Raw genomic sequence first — 10,000 nt, 5'->3', positions numbered from 1 at the left:
TAATAATAATAATAATAATAATAATAACAGTAGCAATGAAAAAAATCAGCAGCAGCAGCAGCAGTAGCAACAACAACAACAACAACTACTACTACAACAACAACAGCAACAACAGCAACAACAACAACTAAAAGAAAGAAAAAAAGAAAGAGCAGCGATGAATATTAACTAGCAGTCAATTGTGCAGTCGGTGAAGGAAGGAAGGGAAGGAGAGAGTGAGGGAAGGAGGGAGGAACAGAGGAAGAGAGAGAGAGGGAGGGAAAAGAGGAGGGGAGAACTTTCACGGGGAGATGAGCAACAAGTTCACGGTCATGACAAGGGGGAGGAGGAGGAGTAGGAGGAGGAAGTAGTTATCTCACTGAATGGGAGCAATTATTTCAGTCATGATAATTATCTATCTTAGCAATTCAACCTCACTATATTTTGGATGGGTGGATGATGGAGTGGATGGAAGAAATGGATGGAGGAGTTGAGTGGAGCAGATTGATATACGTTTAGAGATGTGTGTGTGTGTGTGTGTGTGTGTGTGTGTGTGTGTGTGTGTGTGTGTGTGTGTGTGTGTGTGTGTGTGTGTGTGTGTGTGTGTGTGTGTGTCATGGAGAAATGAGTCTATGTAGACGGTATTGTCAGATGAGTAAGAATGGGTGGAAGACTGGGTGGATGAAGGAGCGAATGGATGCCTGGATGGGCGAGGTGGATGATCGTGTGGTTCAATCGAAGAGTAGATGGATAGATATGACAAGATAATAGGAACGCATAGAGCAAAGACAGGAAGCGCTCGTCAAAGTCCAAGTTTATGTCATAGTTCTAGTTTTAACACAGCCCAAATGTCTCCCTCTCTCTCTCTCTCTCTCTCTCTCTCTCTCTCTCTCTCTCTCTCTCTCTCTCTCTGGGTTTGGCTTCCCTGCGGAACTCCACACTCAGGTAGCACAGGTAGTGTTTTGGGGCCGACCTTTGGAGACATCACGTAAGGGTAGTACTTGAGAGCCCCTCATTCTGCCCTCCTCCACCTCCCCTCCTTCACTTCACCTCACACCCCTTCCCTCCAGCACTCCCTCCCTCACTGCTCCCCTACCTCATTTCTCTACCATTCTTTTTTTTACCTTCTCCCTCCTTCACCTCACGTTTCCTAACCCATCTCACTCACTGTTTCACTCCACTCATACATCCCTCCTTTACTCTTTTTCTCATTCATTTTACGTCTTTTAACCTCTTTTCTTTCTCATTCTTTCATTCATTCACTCACTCACTCACTCACTCACTCACTCACTCACTCACTCATCCTCTTATTCCTGCTCTAGTTCTTTCTTTTCCTTCTCTCCCATAACTCAATTACTACACCCATTTTCGTTAATCATGTTTTTTTTCCACTCTTCTCAGTGTTTTTTTTTTATAATTTTCCTTTAAGTCTGCTAGTTTGCTTCATTTGATCCAGTTTCTATTTCTCCTTTTCCTTTTTGTTTTCTCTTCCTTCTTTTCTCTTCTTCATTTGGTTGTTTCATTTCCTTCTTTCTCTATTCTCTTCCAGATGTATGTAATTTATGCAAGTAATTCCTTCCTCCTTCCATCACTCAGTTTTCGTATTCTTCCTCTCATCAATATGTACATTTTTTTTCTTTCTTGTCAGACAAGGCTCGTATTCAAGAACGCTTGACTCTCTCACCATGACTATTTTCAGAAGCCACAGGGGTGATCAGCCGGGCTTTCAATGGTATTTCTTCTCTTAATGATATAGAAATCGTGTTAGTTTGTCATTTGAACAGTAAATACACTGTTAAAAACCAGTGTAGCTTCAACTAAAGAATAAAGAAATGATGGAGATGCGGCAAGGAAGCGTTTCGGATTATGATCCTAAATCATGTCAGAAGGACAGGGAGTAACAGTGTAGAAACATTGGGATACACAGATTAGGTAACTTGTATATAACGTAAGAAAATCTGTAGAAATTGATGATTTGCCAAAACCCACAAGCACTAAAGGAGAAAAGCAGTGTAATAATTGCCATCTATAGGTCTACTACTGTTTGTTGTCCACTGGTGGTGGTGGTGGTGGTGGTAGCAGCCAAAATGTTCGAAACAGCAGCCTGTCATTAGAAACTTGCATCGATTTCTCTTTAGTTCCGCGGCTTCACCTTCAAGCCCACCATTACCCTTCACCCGTCACCACATGTCACCCTTCACCCTCCATCGTTTAATCCCGTATTGGCTGGCGTTCAGGGTCAAGTCTCGTCATTCACCTGCTTCACCCACACACCTCTCCCCTCTCCTCTACAGCCACCACCACCTACATCACCTCCCCCTCTCCCCCGCCAGCCGCTCGTCTATACCACAACGGGAAGGACCATAACGGTAAGCTCAGTTCAACCCCCTCCGCGCCTCCGTTCGAGATGTCCCAACGCTACGCTACGCTGCTTCTGATACCCTGGTCAATTAACTCCACGGATAAAGACAGGGATAATTATCCTTCCCTTTTTCCGTCTTTCGTTTCTTTACCTTGCCTCTTCTTCCCTTTTCTTCTTTTTATTAGTCGCATATATAAAATAAAGAGGATGTGATAGGAAAAAAGGAAAAAGTAAGATGAAGGTGAAATGGAAATTTTTCATCCCTCATATATTTTTCCCTTTTTCTTCATTTTTTCCTTTATTTTCCTATTCCTGTCTTTCCTTCGTAAATTTCTCTCACATAAATATAGCGAGGGGGAGAATGAAGAAGTTATGGAAACAAATATAGTTAGGACAGAGATGCAAAAATTTATATTTACTAAGAATGGAACGAATGTAGTATATGAAGAAGCTGTAAGATAATTGTGTTCACTTTTCCCGCTTGGAGAGAAAAAACGGTGTCACAATAGTAACTGCACCACGACGTGAGAGAACTAATACTTTAGAGTCAGTAAGCAGTATGAAACCCAGTACAACACTGTTTACCTCCAACATAATTACTAACTGTATATGGGCAGATAACACCGCTTAGCATACAAAGACACCTGATAAAGAAGTGAACTGCAGACTTGCGTTACGTGGACACATTTGTAACGGTGTTTGCTGTTACGGTGGAGCAAAAATCGAGATATAAAAGGAAAAGAAAAGTCATTCAGTTAATAGAATGCCTGGACAACTTGAGCTTGCAATCGATCAAAGTCGTAAGTTTTCACATGATACGGGACTTGCGGTGGCCTGTGACCAGAGCCTGTTTGAAGAAGGAGGCTTACAAGGAACGGGGAGGAAAAGAAGAAAGGAAATTATGAAAGTGTAACGTTACATGTCTACCTCTTTTAAAGGGAGAGAGAGACAGAGAGAGAGAGAGAGAGAGAGAGAGAGAGAGAGAGAGAGAGAGAGAGAGAGAGAGAATGGAGATGGAGAAAAGTTATTGTTTCATATCAATATAAATTCTGATTATTTTATATCCAACTCGTTCATGTGTGTGTGTATGTGTGTGTGTTTGTGTGTGTGTGCGTGTGCGCGTGTGTGCGTGTGCACGTGTGTGTGTATGTGTGTGTGTGTGTGTGTGTGTGTGTGTGTGTGTGTGTGTATTGAAAGAAAAAGGGTGATATGTAAATCATGCACACACACACACACACACACACACGCAGGTCAAACAAAAAATTCTACTTCCTGCTTCCTTTCTTCACTGTCCAGGAAATGAAACAAGCGGACGGCTTCCCCCCTCTCATATATATATATATATATATATATATATATATATATATATATATATATATATATATATATATATATATATATATATATATATATATATATATATATATATATATATATATATATATATATATATATATATATATATATATATATATATATATATATATATATATATATATATATATATATATATATATACATATATATATTATTTGTTTTATTTTCTCCTGGTGTCATGAATTGTCAAACATTACTACGCTGAATATACAAGTAGTGACAGAGAGAAAAAAATGAAAACGTATAAGAAAAGAAAATAATAGGAGGTTAGTATACAATATCAAAGTGAAACAGAAAAAAAAAGGCAACAGGAGCAACAACGAGATGTGTTTATGAATGAGGGAGTCAATGGATGGTCCAATGATTTGAGGAAGGAATAAGTGGCTGACGATGGCTCTCCTGACAGTGTGTGTTTCACTGTTTGATCTGCTGCAGTCTCTGACGAAACAGCCAGACGTTACCCTACGGAACGATCTCAGAGCTCATTATTTCCGATCTTCGGATAGGCCTGAGACCAGGCACACACCACACACCGGAACAACAAGGTCACAACTCCTCGATTTACATCCCGTACCTACTCACTGCTAGGTGAACAGGGGCTACACGTGAAAGGAGACACACCCAAATATCTCCACCCGGCCGGGGAATCGAACCCCAGTCCTCTGGCTTGTGAAGCCAGCGCTCTAACCACTGAGCTACCGGGTGTGTGTGTGTGTGTGTGTATAAAAGGTACATTTACCAAATGGCAACTTTACAAGTGACCATAAACATTATACCGGAAACGTCCCTCCTCCTCCTCCTCCTCCTCCTTCTCCTCCTCCTCCTCCTCCTCCTCCTCCTCCTCCTTCTACCTCTTGCTTCCGTCGCCAACTTGTGAGGTGGGAAGCAGAAAACTGACCAAAACTGTGTGCCAGTCGTGACCTAATGAGATAATTAGAGGTACAGCAGGTCGCTCTCTGCCTCCTGCTTTGCTCATCACCTGTCGCCTCTATTGAGATTTTTATTGTCAGTTTTTAGTCTCATGGTTGCTTCTTCCCTATCGCCATAAACATTCTTATACCCCCTCTAAGTCAATCTCTCTCTCTCTCTCTCTCTCTCTCTCTCTCTCTCTCTCTCTCTCTCTCTCTCTCTCTCTCTCTCTCTCTCTCTCTCTCTCTCTCTCTCTCTCTCTCTCTCTCTCTCTCTCTCTCTCTCTCTCTCTCTCTCTCTCTCTCTCTCTCTCTCTCTCTCTCTCTCTCTCTCTCTCTCTCTCTCTCTCTCTCTCTCTCTCTCTCTCTCTCTCTCTCACACACACACACACACACACACACACACACACACACACACACACACACACACACACACACACACACACACACACACCGGTGTGTGGTGTGCGGTCTCAGGCCTATCCGAAGATCGGAAATAATGAGCTCTGAGCTCGTTCCGTAGGGTAACGTCTTGCTGTCTCGTCAGAGACTGCAGCAGATCAAACAGTGAAACACTGGCATTTTTAATTGGAAAATTAAAATTAAAAACACATTGACAGGTATAAGGAAACAGACAAGCAGAGATAGAAGAGAGATGTGTGAAAGTAGGAAAGTAGAAGGAAACAAAGAAGGAAAGAAGAGAGAGAGAGAGAGAGAGAGAGAGAGAGAGAGAGAGAGAGAGAGAGGGGGGAAAGAAATGCAGGAATGGGGACGGGAGTGAGGGAAGGAAGATGGGGAAGACAATCTGTGAAGCATGATGATTCCCGTTACTTGTCCGCTTGTGGTCAACTGACAGTACACACACACACACACACACACACACACACACACACACACACACACACACACACACACACACACACACACACACACACACACACACACACACACACACACACACACACACACACACACACACACACACACACACACACACACACACACACACACACACACACACACATTACCAGGTGAAGGCAATAAAATGATAACTGCATACTAATAAACGAAGACAGTTGGAAGAAAAGACGAGAGAGAAAGAGTGTTTGTGTGTGGGGGGGGCAGGGTGTCTGTCTGTCTGTCTGTCACTATTTACATGCAAACTATGCTGGCCTAACATTAATAAAGCGCCTTACACTCAACCGTCTTGTTTCCTCCTCAGGGTCTGACGTTTGGTGCTCGCCGGCTTCCCTCACCATAGGTAAGGAATTATTGTTTTGATCTGTGATTTGTTTTGATTAACTTTTTGTTTTGGCGCTGCATGTACACTCCAACCACACCATAGAGAAGAAGAAAGACGTGCGTTTATTTCTTGGTTTATTTCTTAATTTACACTATGCAATATCATGTCGTGAGTCACTGCTTCACTTCCACTGTGATTGCTGACTCATACATTATTAGTTAATACGAGTACACTACGCTCTTGACCAGGAATGTAACTTTCTCTCTCTCTCTCTCTCTCTCTCTCTCTCTCTCTCTCTCTCTCTCTCTCTCTCTCTCTCTCTCTCTCTCTCTCTCTCTCTCTCTATATATCTATATATATATATATATATATATATATATATATATATATATATATATATATATATATATATATATATATATATATATATATATATATATATATATATATATATATATATATATATATATATATATATATATATATATATATATATATATATATATATATATATATATATATATATATATATATATATATATATATATATATATATATATATATATATATATATATATATATATATATATATATATATATATATATATATATATATATATATATATATATATATATATATATATATATATATATATATATATAACTTTGTGTGTTTGTGTTTTTCATTTACTTACGATCGTGTGCTAGTCGTTCCCCTCCGGAAAGAGGTCAGAGGCGGTATTAACCGATCCTTGGGTAGGACTGCAATCAATCACATCAGCCACATCAGGACAGCCAGATCATAAACCGTCGAGATGCAGAGGTGCATGCCATATTTACTTACTGTCAGATGAACATAGGCTACACAAAGAAGCTCGACGCGCCAGGGACTTGAACACGTTCCTTAATTTTTGGTTGTGGTAGAGCATGACTGTGTGTGTGTGTGTGTGTGTGTGTGTGTGTGTGTGTGTGTGTGTGTGTGTGTTTGTGGAAAGAGAGAGAGAGAGAGAGAGAGAGAGAGAGAGAGAGAGAGAGAGATACAAACCAAATGGGTACTTTGGGCAAGCATTGTAAGGTTGAAATTTATGAGGTATTTCCGGGTGTGCTCCACGCACGAACGATCTTCTCGAGGCACGACAATTATAACCTCACAATGGGACTCACAAACAACAAAGGTAACATGGAGACACAGTACAAAGGATCTCCTCCATGGAAGAAATGTTTACAACACCGAGCATCCTCAACGGCTAAAGCAGCTTGGCTTTAATCTTGCATCACCACTGCTCCCTCCGCCACCGTGTTTCGCCACTACCACCACCACCACCACCACTCCAGCCCTTTTACCACTGCGGCTGCTGTGCCATATAGAGCGTGGAACAATTCCGTTTTCATTTGTTTCTATATTCTTTGTGGAGGGAGTGCCGGCCGTGACCCAGACAAGGCAGCTGCTCAGGTATGACCGTTAACGAAACGTTAAACGGCCACAGATTTTATATAGAAGTTTACTTAACTAAGCTGTTCCATGTGGCGTGGATGGCGGTGGGTAACTCCTGTCGCGATCAATCCTCAGATTTCTACTTGGGAACATATTGTTTATTCTAGAAGGGTTAGGATGAACTACATAATAAGATGGTAATAAATTTTGACTACAGTGCTAACAGCCTCCAGAGCGTGAAGATCCTCGAAGCGTAGTACATTCAAGAGGCTAAGCAGAATCTTTCATGATAATCTTTTTCCGAAAGGAAAAGCATCTTTCCTTACCATTGAGGCTTCACCAACCACATAATCATACCGTCATTTTTTTTTTTTTTTCAAAATTCTGCACTCTCTCATGCTTGCCTCCCGTGGCCTCAGTCACTCACCTACACTAGAGGCGAGGCCAATCAGGTGTTTGTCTCACTCTTGCATATTTTACTGCAACTCAGCAAACCGTCCCTCATCGCCGCTCACCTGCCACGTCCAGCGACGACGGTCAGCGCAGACCACCACTACCACACAGCTATAACTGTGTACTACCCCAGACTACACACACAAAAAAAAAAAAATAAATAAATAAATAACACACACACACACACACACACACACACACACACACACACACACACACACACACACACACACACACACACACACACACACACACACACACACACACACACACACACACACACACACACACACACACACATTACGTACAAATACTGCTTTAAAACGTGTGTCCACAAGCTCGACGGAATATTTCTTTTTAATTTACTTGTATTTCATTGGAATGAATTACATAATTCATATATACTTTTTACATTTGAAGCCAGCTCAAAGGACATGGAAATGGAGGATTGGTGGCATTCCTAGGATTTCCGTAAGGAATGAATAGGTATGTATTCTTATCTTCATAATTTCTAAATGTGCACTGTTTACGAGGCACTGAGTTCCTTTCTCTGTATGGGCGGTGAGCGAATATTTTTCGGCCGTGATCAGTTGCCTACATTTTTCAGTTATGAAACAGAAATAGACGGAGAGCAGAGCATCATTGTTATCACAAGATGGCCGCTGTGTCGGTAAGAAAGCGGATACGGATACAGAAAGGAAAAGTAGAAAGGGTGTTATTAAAAGCTGACAGTTTGCAGTGCAAGAGGAGGAGAAACCAATGTGATAGTGGTGGTGGTGATGGTGGTAGTGGGGGCAGTGATGGGGATGCTGATGTTCTATAAAAGGGAAATGTTTTGTCGTTGTTCGCCATCCCGCACACAAGAACAGCTGACGGGGGAATGTTCATACTGTGTTCAAGCGGAAAGAATCACAGGTGCTCCTCTCTCTCTCTCTCTCTCTCTCTCTCTCTCTCTCTCTCTCTCTCTCTCTCTCTCTCTCTCTCTCTCTCTCTCTCATCATCATCATCATCATTATCATTATCATTATCATCATCATCATCCATATTCCTACTGGCCTAAACCCTTGGAAGGTTTATGGACCTAATGGGGTCCCTCCTATTGTTCTTAGTAAATGTGCCTCCGTATATATGCATCTTGTGTGTGTGTTTATATATATATATATATATATATATATATATATATATATATATATATATATATATATATATATATATATATATATATATATAGATAGATAGATAGATAGATAGATAGATAGATAGATAGATAGATATAGTTAAAGTCTTTCAACTTTGTCTATCGACTTCTATCTTTCCATCTTGACGGAAGTATGCCTACATTCAGCCTGTCCCTAAAAAGGGTGACCGTTCTAATTCCTTAAACAACCGTCCTGTTGCTTTAATATCATGCTTATTTAGTTTTGCTTTGTTTTTTTTTTATTGTATCCTTAACAGTAAGATTCTTAAACATTTATCTCTTCTCAATCTTCTATCAGATCGCTATCATGGCTTCTGTCAAAGCTGCTCGACTGGTAATTTATCAATGGTCTTTTAAACCAAACTTCTTGTCCTATCCACTACTACGCTGATGAAACCACCTTGCACTTTTCTACAACTTTTCAGGAACTCAATTACCCCATCTATCAACTCGACACAACCTTCCAGACAACTATCTCCTATTTTTTAATGATACTCAACTGTCCCCCTCTTCTACACTAAACATCCTCAGTCTGATCTTTACCCATAATCTAAACTGGAAACTTCACATCTAATCTCAAGCCAAGAAAGTTTCTTTGAAGTTAGATGTTCTACGAGTACATAGTATCCACCAGTTTCTCTCATCCCCCACCAACTGCTAATTCTGTATAGGGGCCTTATCAGTCCATGTATGGAGTATTCTTCAGATGTATAGGGAGAAAGAAGGTTCCACTCACACTACTTTATTAGAAAGATAGGGTGGAATCAATAGCTTTTTGTCTTATCAACTCCTCTCCTCTGACTGACTTTATTCAGCCTCTTTCTCACTATCGCAGAGTTGCAGCTTTTGCTATCTTCTACCGTTATTTTCATGTCAACTACTCTTCTGACCTTGTTAAATGCATGCCTTCCCTCTTCCTGCGGTCTCGTTGCGCAAGACTTTTCTTTCTCTTACCCCTATTTTGTCCAAATTTTTTACGTAAAAGTTAACCAGTGCTCTCAGTCATTGATCCCTTTTCTCCGGTACACTCTGGAACTCCCTGTCT

At 40.7% G+C, this 10,000-nt stretch overlaps 1 protein-coding gene across 2 annotated transcripts in view; it reads left to right on the top strand.

Moving 5' to 3' along the window:
- Positions 1–10,000, top strand: part of LOC123502374 — a 51,546-nt gene that overhangs the window by 30,427 nt on the left and 11,119 nt on the right. For both annotated transcript variants that reach the window (XM_045251550.1, XM_045251549.1), the window contains exon 2: positions 5,849–5,887. The gene's annotated coding sequence lies outside the window, so the exon portion shown is untranslated. The remainder of the gene's footprint in view (positions 1–5,848; positions 5,888–10,000) is intronic.

The sequence above is a fragment of the Portunus trituberculatus genome, chromosome 11, assembly GCF_017591435.1.
Source record: "Portunus trituberculatus isolate SZX2019 chromosome 11, ASM1759143v1, whole genome shotgun sequence".
NCBI lineage: Eukaryota > Metazoa > Arthropoda > Malacostraca > Decapoda > Portunidae > Portunus > Portunus trituberculatus.
The sequence above is the reverse complement of the archived record's forward strand: the minus strand, read 5'-3'. Positions and strand labels throughout refer to the sequence as shown.